This window comes from Aricia agestis, chromosome 22, assembly GCF_905147365.1.
Source record: "Aricia agestis chromosome 22, ilAriAges1.1, whole genome shotgun sequence".
NCBI classification, from domain to species: Eukaryota; Metazoa; Arthropoda; class Insecta; order Lepidoptera; family Lycaenidae; genus Aricia; species Aricia agestis.
In genome coordinates, this window is record NC_056427.1 from 6477619 (window position 1) to 6490411 (window position 12793).

Genomic DNA, 12793 nt, shown 5'->3' on the forward strand with positions numbered 1-12793 from the left:
CTGGCAGTGAATTAACCAATTACTGTCATATATGTCCAGCAGTGGAGGACCAGATTTCTACAGTTATCCCGGAGAAACATTATAAAAAAATTGCTTACTGCTAACTTACCAGGTTCCCAGATGAACCAAGCCTATTTTATTTATCTGTCAAGTTGGATAACCGTTAAATAAATTAAATCTTTAATTAAGAAAGTTACCTGTACCGTGGGAACATACGATGACATTTAGCGTGGACAGGTTTACATATCCTTGAACATAATAGACTAGTTTTTGTGATATATTTTGATGCATAATATATAATATTATTTTTAGTATATGTTGTTCGTCTCAGATTACAAGTTTTACATAATATAACACCGAAAGTGAGCTTAAAATCCATACTTGTCTTCTATATCTATATTCTTAACTTATATATATAAAATTCTCGTGACACAATGTTAGGCCGCGTACTCCTCCGAAACGGCTTTACTGATTTTAACCAAATTTTAAATGCATATTCAGTGGGTCTGAGAATCGGCTATTGGGTACTTTTTATCTATACTAATATTATAAATGCGAAAGTATCTCTGTCTGTCTGTCTGTCTGTCTGTCTGTCTGTCTGTCTCGCTTTCACGCCAAAACTACTGAACCGATTGTAATGAAATTTTGTACACAGATAGTCTAAAGCCTGAGAAAGGACATAGGCTACTTTTTAACTGGAAAAAGGGGATGTAAGGGGGTGAAAATGCGTAAATTTGGTCAAATTAAGTTAGTTCCAAAAATGCAAAACAGATGGCGCCAAGAGTCCCCCTAGATCGCGCTATTGCTTGCTCATGCGTATTTCTATAAAAGGTGGCACCATGTTGTATTGGGTTTTTCAATTCTTTCGATTGTTATACACGTTACTAACTAATAACTCCTACCTACCAACTTAGATATCAAATTCAAAAACAGCGCCAGAAGTACTGAACCCATTGTAATGAAATTTTGTACACAGATAGTCTAAAGCCTGAGAAAGGACATAGGCTACTTCTTACTGGAAAAAGGGGTTGTAAGGGGGTGTTTATGCGTAAATTTGTTCAAATTAAGTTAGTTCCAAAAACTGGAACAGATGGCGCCAAGAGTCGCCTAGATCGCGCTATCGCTTGCTCATATGTATTTCTATAAGAGGTGGTACCATGCTGAGTTAATTTTTAATTCTTTCGATTGTTATACATGTTAATAAATAACTCAGTTACCAACATAGATATCAGAAACAACAGTCTACCAATCTATACTAATATTATAAATGCGAAAGTATCTCTGTCTGTCTGTCTGTCTGTCTGTCTGTCTGTCTGTCTGTCTCGCTTTCACGCCAAAACTACTGAACCGATTGCAATGAAATTTTGTACACAGTTATTCTAGAGTCTGAGAAAGGACATAGGCTACATTTTGATGTGGGAAAATATCTTATTTCCATGAAAATATCGATGAAAATTACTTCGCATTGCGCGTGGCCAGCGCTCATCTCTGGGTCCTGGGGTCGAGTCCCGCAGGCGGAACAAAAAGTTTTCAATGTTCCTGGGTCTTGGATGTGTATTAAAATAATATTTCAAAAATCTTAAATATATTTTATGTATCTCTAAATAGTATAAAACAAAGTCGCTTTCCGCTGTCTGTATGTGTGTATGTATGCTTAGATCTTTAAAACTACTCAACGGATTTTGATGCGGTTTTTTTTAATAGATTGAGTGTTTCAAGAGGAAGGTTTATATGTATAACATATGCATAATATGGTAGAGAAACACTGATAATTTTAGAGGTTTCTAATGTTATGTCGTAAATAAATTCATTTTTTTGCGTTTATATTGCAAACGCTGGCTAAACCCTACGAGATAGATCAAAATAATGTACTACAGTATTGTACACCTTAATTAGGTAAACAAAAAAGTCCGCGATGGTATATGTCTATTTCTTAGGGATAACTCACAATAGCCATTTTTGTTCTTTACTTTTTACGAAAAATAATGGCTTATTTACGAAGCGATTTTAACAATTTACAACATTAACCCTTATCCAAATAAACATGTTTGGAAGCTAAGACATTAAATGTAGATTATAATTGTCTTTTACACTATACAATTTCGATCAATACTTTAGAAGTTTTCAAACGTATAAACTTACGCGGAATCAAAAAATATGTCGCGCGGCGGCGGCCGAGGGACATAGCGGTTACGGCAGAACCGGCCGGGGGCTCTCATAAGCTTCGGGCTTATGTTATTGTAGTAGATAGTGTATTTCGTCATTGTGTGGTTGTGCAGACGGTAACGCAGAGGAGCAACCACAGCGCTTTCTTTCAGATATTCATTGTTTCTGGTTCTTTGGTTTCTGAATTGTCGATAAAAATATATTTGACTTGCGTTAGAAAAACGGACTTTTGTTTTTGCTTTGCGATTGGGTTATTTGTTGCTTAGGTCGTAGTACAGTGAATGCCAAAAGAGCACGTTCAGCAAGAGATGAAGAATCGTCAACGGAACGTGAGACTCGCCTCAGCCAGAATAGTGATAGAAATCGGATACAGAGAGAAAGAGAATCGTCTGTAGAGCGTGAGGCTCGCCTCAGTCGGAAAAATGATAGAATTCGGATACAGAGAGAAAGAGAATCGTCTGTAGAGCGTGAGGCTCGCCTCAGTCGGAAAAATGATAGAATTCGGATACAGAGAGAAAGAGAATCATCTGTAGAGCGTGAGGCTCGCCTCAGCCAGAATAGGGATAGGCATCGAATACAGAGAGCAAGAAAATCATCCGCACAGACACATAGCAACACCGAACAAAACGAACAACCAAACAGCCACAGACCCGAGAGAGTAACTAATTCATGGGTAAATAAAGAAAATTCTGCCAATTTTTGCGAAACTTTTATCGTTTACGCAGCACAATAGGAAAAATCACCCGATTTTGAAACATTCTTCATTGGTGCTCCGCTTCTATTGGTCTTAGCGTGATAATATATTATAGGCTACATCCTACTAATATTATAAAGGCGAAAGTTTGTTTGGATGTATGGATGTGTGGATGTATGGATGTTTGTTACTCTTTCACGCAAAAACTATTGAACGGATTTTAATGAAACTTTACAATAATATGGCTTATACATCAGAATAACACATAGGCTACAATTTTAACCGACTTTCAAAATGGGGGAGGTGTTATGTTCGTTTTCTTATATTCAACGATTACTCCGCCGTATGTTACCCGATTTTTATATTCACAAAAGTGGTGATCTGATGAAGGATCCATAAGTAATCGAGGGAACTCCTCAAAACTTATAGGGAAACGTGTGGTGACTTCGGTTACGTGAGAAGTATTCTAAGCATATGCTACCAACAAGTAAGATTTTGCACCGAGATATACCTGGTATACCGTGGTTCGGAAGGTGCTGAGAGAACTCTTGATTCTTTATAGATACAAGTTTGGGAGTTTCGGCGTTGTTTTAAGAACAGGAACCATATGCTACTATGCAAATTACATTCATCATCATCATCATCACTACCATATTATACCATTTCATAGTCTTTTAGATCGAGACTCGAGTTTGTCAAGCGATAATTAAAAAAAATCTTTATTTTATGTCTAAAAATAGTTTGACGACCTCTGTGGCTCAGTGGTGAGCGCGTTGGTAGCTCAAGCCGGAGGTTGCGGGTTCAAATCCCGCCGACGGAACAAAAAGTTTTCAAAGTTCCTGGGTCATGGATGTGTATTAAATATGTGTATCATATAATAAAAATCTTAAATATATGTATAGTATAAAAGTATTAAATATATTTCCGTTGTCTGGTACCTGTAACACAAGTCCATCAGGTACTTACTAATATAACAACATTGAAGAGTATGTTTGCTTGAACGCGTCAATCTCAGGAACTACAGGTCCGATTTAAAAACTTATCTCAGTGTTAGATTGATCATTTATCGAGTAAGACTATAGGCTATATTATATAATATATTATCACGCTAAGACTAATACGACCGAAGAAACTCAGGAAAATGCGGGAAAAACGGGGAAAACATTTTTTTATGGGAAAATGTACGGTTTCTGTAAAATTCCTAATTTACGCGGGCGAAGCCGCGCGGGACATCTAGTATTGATATAAGTGCATTTGTTGAATAAATAATAGTAAATTATTACAACTCGAGAGTGACGGCGAGCATTGTTTGTACGACGGGATAGCGATGGACGTTGTCATGGTGACATACTTATTTAGTCACTTGAATAAAATAATATGGGCGAAATACTTTATTATAAGGAAAAGAAACGTTTGCCGGGACAGCTAGTATTATTTAAAATGCAAAAGTTGTCTGTTACCTCTTCACGCCAAAACCGTTTCAGAACAGATTTTGCTGAAAAGTATAATATGGAAACTCTTTGAGCCAAGGAAATGACGCCTGCAACATTTTTCCGGAATAAGAAATGTTTTGTGTCCTTTCCCAGGACAGGACTTACTTTTTCATTTCAGCGGTTTCGGCGTAAAGGTATTAACCGACAGAAAGACAGCTATTTCGTATTAGCTATTTGACCGAGCTTGGCTCGGTATTCGATAAAACACGAATAAAATTACATTTCCTAAAAATGATTCCTAGCTAGATCGATTTATCGCCCCCAAAACCCCCTATATACAAAATTTCATGAAAATCGTTGGAGCCGATTCCAGGATTCTAATTATATATATACAAGTATTGCTCGTTTATAGATATAAGATTTATAATATAAGTATGGAATGAAATCGTAGATTATTCTAGACTAGTTTTTAAAGCTAAGCTTGTACGGTTCCCGCGCGATTAATTTTGCAATGGAGTCGGGGGCGTCACTAGTTTCTCATTTAAAAAGTAGCACCACAAAAAACCTCCCAACTTTTTTCACTCAAAACACTCGATTTTTTTTTATTGTTCTGCTAAAAACCTTATCTAAAAAGCTCCTAAATCTAGTCTATAATCTAGATTATCCACTAATCCTACTAATTCTACTAGAATAATCATATAAAAGGTCATCCACCGTGGGAACTTTGCTCCCACTACTAGTTTCTTGAATTAATAAAACTGGTTATTCATCCGGCCGAGTCGATAAAAAAGAAATTAAAACGTGTAGTCGGACCTTAATGAAAACATGCTCAAACCACTGAATGGATAGCTAGAGATTACTATATAGTTACTTACTACCTAAGTCTTTAGTTTTTAAAAAAGGGGAAGAGTTTGTTTGTTTGAACGCGCTAATCTCAAGAACTAGTGATCCGATTTGAAAAATTATTTCAGTGTTAGATAGCCCATTTATCGAGGAAGGCTATTTAAGCTCACCGGTGAGCGAGACACAATAGAATAACAATAGATTTCCAAGAATCCGCGATCGAAGGACTAAACTACATTAAAATACTCCCATCCCATGGATATAGCTTAGCTAAGATTTTCCTCCCCCTCCAAAACCAACAGCTCACTAAATTGCAGCCATGGCGAAAAAATCGTTTCGTTAATTAGTAATTAACACACATATGCCATATCAACCAGACCACTAAATTTCCTATCACCGATATTCAATACTTTTTATCGAGCAGAGCGGAATACGCCCACTATATAATGTAGGTTGACAAAAGTATGTAAGAAGGCAGTGAATCATGTCTGCTTATTGTCAAAACTGACAAATTATAATACTAAGCACTATACTGTACTCGGCGAAACATGGCGGTAGCGGTCATTGAGTCTTGTCATCTATATATCTATATATATAATAAATAAAACTCAAGGGTGACTGACTGATTGACATAGTGATCTATCAACGCACAGCCCAAACCACTGGACGGATCGGGCTGAAATTTGGCATGCAGGTAGATGTTATGGCGTAGGCATCCGCTAAGAAAGGATTTTGATCAATTCCACCTCCAAGGGGTTAAAATAGGGGATGAAAGTTTGTATATGATATGATAATCCTTCTTAACGCGAGCGAAGCCGCGGGCAAAAGCCCGTTTTCTATATAAACCGCGATTGAAAATGAAGTGTCAGATGTTGTCAATCGCGGCTTTGTATTAGAAAATGACAAATTTTTGACAGGGAGTCAATGACCGCTATCGCCATGTTTCGCCGAGTACAGTATAGACGGTCTAGTAAACATTCCGCTATTAAAGTGTATGTCTGTCACCTTAGTTATGACGCTCAAGTCACTGAACGGATTTGGTTGGTTGGCTTTATAGAAACACAGGATAGTTTCTATTCTCGAAAAATGTACGGTTCTGGTGATAAGCGGATTTCAATAACACCTAGTTATTAATAGCATAATATAAGAAAGATAAAATTTAAGCTAATAATATATTCCGTAAAATAATCCAAAAGAAATTAATTTTAAAACGTAACGATTATTATGTGCTTAACTTAATTAAAGAACACGTTTAAATTTGGAACGAATTTGATTTGAGAATGTCGCCATGTCACACAAGTTTCCGGTGAAAGATATTCGAAATTGAAATTCAAATAATTTTTTACTTTTTTTCACGTTTTTGTCAAAGATTTCGACTTTAAGAATTTATTGTCGTTATTTTTATTGCACAAAGACAAACGTGTCGACATTTATGTAGAATATTTACTACACTTTTAAACTTAAATCTTTTAGATCTATATCATAGTTTACGTTCCCACATATAATTATCTTTTTATTTATCACCCATATAAAAACGCGAAATGCCAAAAAAAGATATATTTTTATCTATTCACAATTTACACAAATATTTTGACGTTTACACATTTAAAAACACTGTTGAATATGGAATATTATACAACGGTCGAAGCAGAGGGCGTTACTAGCACAAACAGTAAACAATCCGACCAAAATCCGACATGTTGCACACGTCATGTCAGAATATTGACAGAAACTTTGTCAAACTTTCATGCTTCGGCACGAATGGGCCGGCTCGACCGGAGAAATACCACGTTATCACAGAAAACCGGCGTGAAACAGCGCTTGCGCTGTGTTTCGCCAAGTGAGTGAGTTTACCGGAGGCCCAATCGCCTACCCTATTCCCTTCCCTACCCTCCCCTATTCCTTTCCCTTCACATCTCTACCCTCCCCTATAATCCTATTCTCTCTTAAAAGGCTGGCAACACACCTGCAGCTCTTCTGATGCTGCTAGTGTCCATGGGCGACGGAAGTTGCTTTCCATCAGGTGACCCGTTTGCTCGTTCTGTTTACTGTCTGTGCTGGTGATACCTCTAGCGTGAACATATTGCATTAATATCAAAAAACCATACAAACCAGACAAAAAATAGCCGAATTTTCAACTTTCCATAAATAATACCGCTTTTTATAAAATTAGGTAAGACTTTTTTACTCAAAAGATTCACCATACTATCTGACCATACGGTATTTTGTATGGCTTCTCACATCCCGTGTAAGGATTCATATCTTCCTGACTTTAGGGCTCAGATTCAAATTTTTATTATTAGTAAGTGTATATATAGTTACTAATATTAAAAATACGAAAATGTGTTTATCTGTTACTTCTTGACGCTTAAACCACTGAAACGATTTTGCTGAAATTTGGTATGTCTAGATGCTTTGAATCCCGGGAAAGGACATAGGATACATTTCATCCCGAAAAAATGTACGGTTCCCGCGCGATTAACGAATTTTGACGCAACGGAGTTGCGGGCGTCATTAGTAAATAGATGTAGCTGTATTACTTAGCTGAGTACTAGTTTTAGGTCAACCTACACTTAATAGACCTATGTTTAAACCTACACTAAGCATTATGATGGTAGTTTACGTTTATAATTAGCAATTTCTAAGTGCCTTCTAAGTTACGACTGTTTTGTTAGCAATTTCAAAAGCTATATTCAAATACTTACCGAATAGAGTAGGTTTTGGTAAATATTGTTAAAAATATACAAACAAAATTTCTGTAAAAGTTTTGCCTGTTTACGAAAGTTTGTGGTAGGTAGGTAAGCACCTGAATATTTTGAAGACATGGCCTAGAATTTGAAGTGATCTAAGATCAATTTAAACTTGAATTCGGAGTCTTTTTGCAGATAAACTTCTTATCCTTCAATCGCGGATTCTTGGAAATGCTATTGTATTCTATTGTCGCGATCACCGGTGCTCTTAATGGGGCTTGAAGGATAAGCAAAGCTATTTATTATTATGTTACTACAATTTTGTCGGTGTTGAAACCACACCTTTTAATAAAAGATGAGTCCTTACTCTTGAAATAATTTTCCGGTTGTCAAAGTAGGTACCTATCTCGATACCAAATTTTATCCTGATCGATCAGCCGGTTTAGGCGTGAAGAGGTAACAAACAGACACACTTTCGCATTTATAATATTAGTAAACATATTATGACTGTCAAAACAGCATCTTTTCACAAAATATCTTTTTCCAACCATCAAATTTTCTTTGGAAAGAAAAGTGAGGGTAGCCGGCAGCGCAGATTTTTCCATTTTCAAAGTCAAACTGAAAATGTTAGCTTAGCAAGCGGGAAAAGTGAAACATACACTTTTGGTCACGTTTTCTTATTTTTTTCCTCAATTTTATAGAGTAAGAAATGTCTGTTGCTCATCACGGTAAAATGAAACATCGCTAAACCAATTTAAATGAAAAAAATATACCAGGAAAGGACAAGATAGTTTTTCCCGACTAGGCAACTAAGTAATCATCTAGTATCTTAGATATTAATAACAAAATGGACAGACAACCTATCTATCCTTTAACCAGTTCAGAAACCTACCTGACAACAAAAACTAGATTTTATACTTAGAAGAAAATAAACCCGTCGCACAAAATCTATCTCATCTCTGTATCTCAAATCAAAACTGTTAAATTAATTATTAATTTATTTGTATTTCACAGGAAAATGATTACTTATTTTAAACGTACATATTTTGTTGTTTTCAGTGACTACCATCGCATAATTTTTCCAAACATGAAAAAGCCGAATCGACAAGTGTTAAGCATTTTAAGAACGATTTATATCCTAAATCAATACTGTAATTATTATATTTCTAATCAAAATGAGCATTTTAAATGTATTTTTTTTTCAGTAGACTACGCAGCGTTGCTTTTCAGCGTACACATTCAAAGCTTTCCAAGATATGAAAAATACGTATTGTGTTCACACAATACACACCTACACATAAAAATATCTGTTATAAAAACAGTATTGATTTAAGATATATTTCGAATATCAAACTAAACAAAATTCCGTGTTTTCCACGTTCGAACCTTACAAAAAACATGAAAAATATACATACGTATTCCACAATAAACACTATATTTCTAAAATTACCTTGTATCACAACACACACACACAAACACAACCACAAGCACTGAAATCCGTATCTACAGGTGGTACCGAGGCGAGCGACACGACCGCTCGCGACGACGTCTGCGCGCGGAATGGCGCGGGGGGAGGGATTCCCGGGGAGCCTGCGTGAAGCGTCTTGCGTGCGTTCGCAATTCCAAATTCGAAATTTTAAATTGGAGATGTTCCATTGTATTGCGGGGTAGATGGGGCTAATATGGAACCAAATTCAAGTGATTTGAAATTTAAAATTAAAGATTTTCCACTGAAAAATAACTATGTACTAACTTACATTGCTTGCTGCTTATCCCATAATGTAGCTTGCCCGGGTTGCTTGGCTTCGTGATGAAATTTTAAATAGAAGATGTTCCACAACTTACAGGGTAAATGGCCCCGTAATGCAGCTCCATGTGCAGTCCCGGATTTATAAATAGGCCGTATAGGCCTCGGCCTAGGGGCGGCAGATTTCGTACATTGCATAGGGGCGGCGGGAATATAGTGGCAGTGGCCTACACTCTTAAAAATATAAATTCGGCACTGCCCATGAGGCAAATTCAAGTGACTGAAATTTTAAATTGGAGATTTGCCCCTAAAATGTAACTTTCTGTTTCTCCCATAATGCTTGCCCGGGTTACCCCATAATGGCCATAATGTAGCTTGCCCGGTGGTGTAGCTAGCCCCTGTATAGCTTGCCTTATGATACAACTATAAATTAGTAAGAAATTTAAGCTATTCCAAAGTACCTACTTAAGAAAACATTGTATCTTGCCCCATGGGGCAAGCTACATGGGGTTATTTCTAGGAAAATCTTCAATTTCAAGTTTTTACGTTGCATTTCAGGGCAAACTACTGGGGAAGCTATATCATGGAGTCAGTCTGCAATTCCAAATTTTCATGCATGCAGAAAAAATTATTAATAATATTATGATGATGTAGGTAACTTGAAAATTTGAAATTGCATGACTCCATGATATAGCTTCCCCAGTAGTTTGCCCTGAAATGCAACGTAAAAACTTGAAATTGAAGATTTTCCTAGAAATAACCCCATGAAGCTTGCACCATGATATAGGTTTCAATATTATTCAGTATTGCCCCATGATTGAAATTACCAAATTGAAAATTTGAAATTGGTCATTTTCCGTTGTAACAAAGCCCTATAAATTTTTCAAGCCTCATTATTGAAATAACTGAGATAACAAATTGAAAATGTAAAATTGGAGAATTTTCCATTGTAACAAAGATATAAACTGTTATGTAACTTGCCTTGAGATGTAATTTGCCTCAGGATGTTTTCAGGCTTGCCTCGTATCCGTAATGGACCGTGGTGCAATTTAAGGATTTCGATTGAAATTTTCCATTGCAAGTTACCCCTTTATGCAGTTTACCCCATAATGCAGATCACCCCATAATTTGGCTCGCCCCGTGGGCCGTATGCAATTTAAAATTTTGTAATGAAGCGACTAGCGAGCCCTAGTACCTATATCCCTCAACCTGAGCACTTTTTTGGTACACTTTACGGACTATTTTATTTGTGCTTTAACATAGTCATTTTTATTCGTCGATCGTGGAATAACGAGACACGATAGCTTTTCCATTGTTATCGCGGCCGGATGCGGCCGCTTAGGTCTTCATGAATTAAATACTTACGTGGATTGTGGATGTGTTATCATCGGTCAGTCAAGGCACAATAGACATAACGACCAGTAGTTCGACTGCAAAGAGACGGACAGGTTTCAATATCTGTCAAATTCGTCGGGTTTCACTAGGATTATGAACGGAATGTGCCTCGCGCTGGCTGATATAATTTGTTTTTAAATATTTAAAATGAAGATTTCAAAATTGGATTCTGTCAATTTTAATCGCATGTGCCAAAACACAAACAACAATACGACCAAAGAGGAACACGTCCAGCGAATATGTCATAGTTTTAAATTCGTAGGTAACAAGTTAACAACCCTAGCGACGATTTTCGTCATAATACGTCAAATTTAAAAATTTCAACATCAGTTCTAAGTCGGTATACTCTATCATTCTGTCTACTCTGGTCAAGGTTTGGTTACTTTTAAAATATAAAAAAACTGTACCACTCAGAAAAACGACACGAGCCCTCACAAAGCTCGGTTTTTGCTAGTATGAATAGATACATGTAAACTGTCCTATTAGTTATTACTCCTATTACCTATCATTGGTCGCCACGCCTCCGTGGTCTAGTAGAGCGCGGCTCTTGACTCGGAGGTCGTGGGTTCGATTCCCGCGTTGGAAACATGTTATTTCCAAGTTTGGTAAGGACAATGCAGGCTGATCACCTGATTGTCTGACAAGTAAGATGATCCATGCGTCGGATGAGCATGTAAAAAGTCCGTCCTGCACCTGATCTCTCGCCAGTCGTGTCGGTCTTCCGTCCCACTGGGTTATGAGAGTAAAGGAATAGAGAGTGCTCTTGTGTACTGCGCACGCACTTGGGCACTATAAAATTACTCCTGCGTAGCTGGCCTGGTTTCAATGAAACCAGCCACCGTCACCTAAACCGGTGTGGGAGCTATTATTATTACCTATATCCTCTATGGGGCTCAAACTTGAATCCATACCAATCAAAATAGGTTCAGCTGCGGCGCAAGAGGTAACCAGACAGACATTTTTTCACTTCCATACTAATATTATAATAAAAAAATTATAAAAACTGTCATGTCCTTTTATGGGGCTCAAACTTGAAAATATCTGCATACTCATCAAAATAGGTTCAGCTGCAACGAAACAGGTAAACAGACGGACATTTTATCACTAGCTTAAATCAATATGAACTAAAATATTCAACATACTAACATATAAATTACAGACGCATTTGAATAGCCAGGCGGTCGTTTGCAGGTGAAATATAGTATGTTAGGCTTAATGTCCCTGTTGTATCATGTTAACTAGATCCTGCCTCTAAAATAATACCGTCCATACAAGTTTCGGTGACGGTGGCCGATTTCATTATAACCGAATATCTTTTATAGTATAACATTTACTATAGTAATTGGTATATTACTAATTTTTTTAACAAAATGAGGGGGCAAACGAGCAAACGGGTCACCTGATGGAAAGCAATTACCGTCGCCCATGGACAGTGGACACTCGCAACATCAGAAGAAAAGCAGGTGCGTTGCCGGCCTTTTAAGAGGGGATACGTTCTCTTCTTTAAGGTTAGCGGGTCGTTTAGGTCCGGAAATACTGCTGGTGACAGTTCGTTCTAGAATTTTACAGTGCGCGGCAGAAAGTTACTCGAGGAACGCACTGTGGAAGACGTATTCATATGATTAGAATTGAAAATCTTCAATTACAAATTTTCAAATTGCATCATTATTATACGGCCTGCGCACCTGCGTTAGAAGAAATGCAGGTGCGTTGCCGACCTTTTAAGAAGGGATACGCTCTCTTCTTGTACGTTTGCAGGTCGTATGGCGCGGTGGAAGACTGCCACTCATCAAAGTGATGAGGACGGTATATTTTTCGCGTGGAA

The 12793-nt window shown here is 37.2% G+C and overlaps 1 protein-coding gene across 3 annotated transcripts in view; it reads right to left on the reverse strand.

Annotated features, from left to right (window-relative positions):
* Nucleotides 1-9369, reverse strand: part of LOC121738159 (nephrin) — a 269086-nt gene extending 259717 nt beyond the window's left edge. For 2 of the 3 annotated variants that reach the window (XM_042130052.1, XM_042130050.1), the window contains exon 1: nucleotides 9277-9369. The gene's annotated coding sequence lies outside the window, so the exon portion shown is untranslated. Of the gene's footprint in view, nucleotides 1-9241 lie in introns of all 3 variants that reach the window. The other variant, XM_042130051.1, reaches the window with a different exon arrangement.
* Between the last annotated feature and the right edge of the window lie 3424 nt (nucleotides 9370-12793).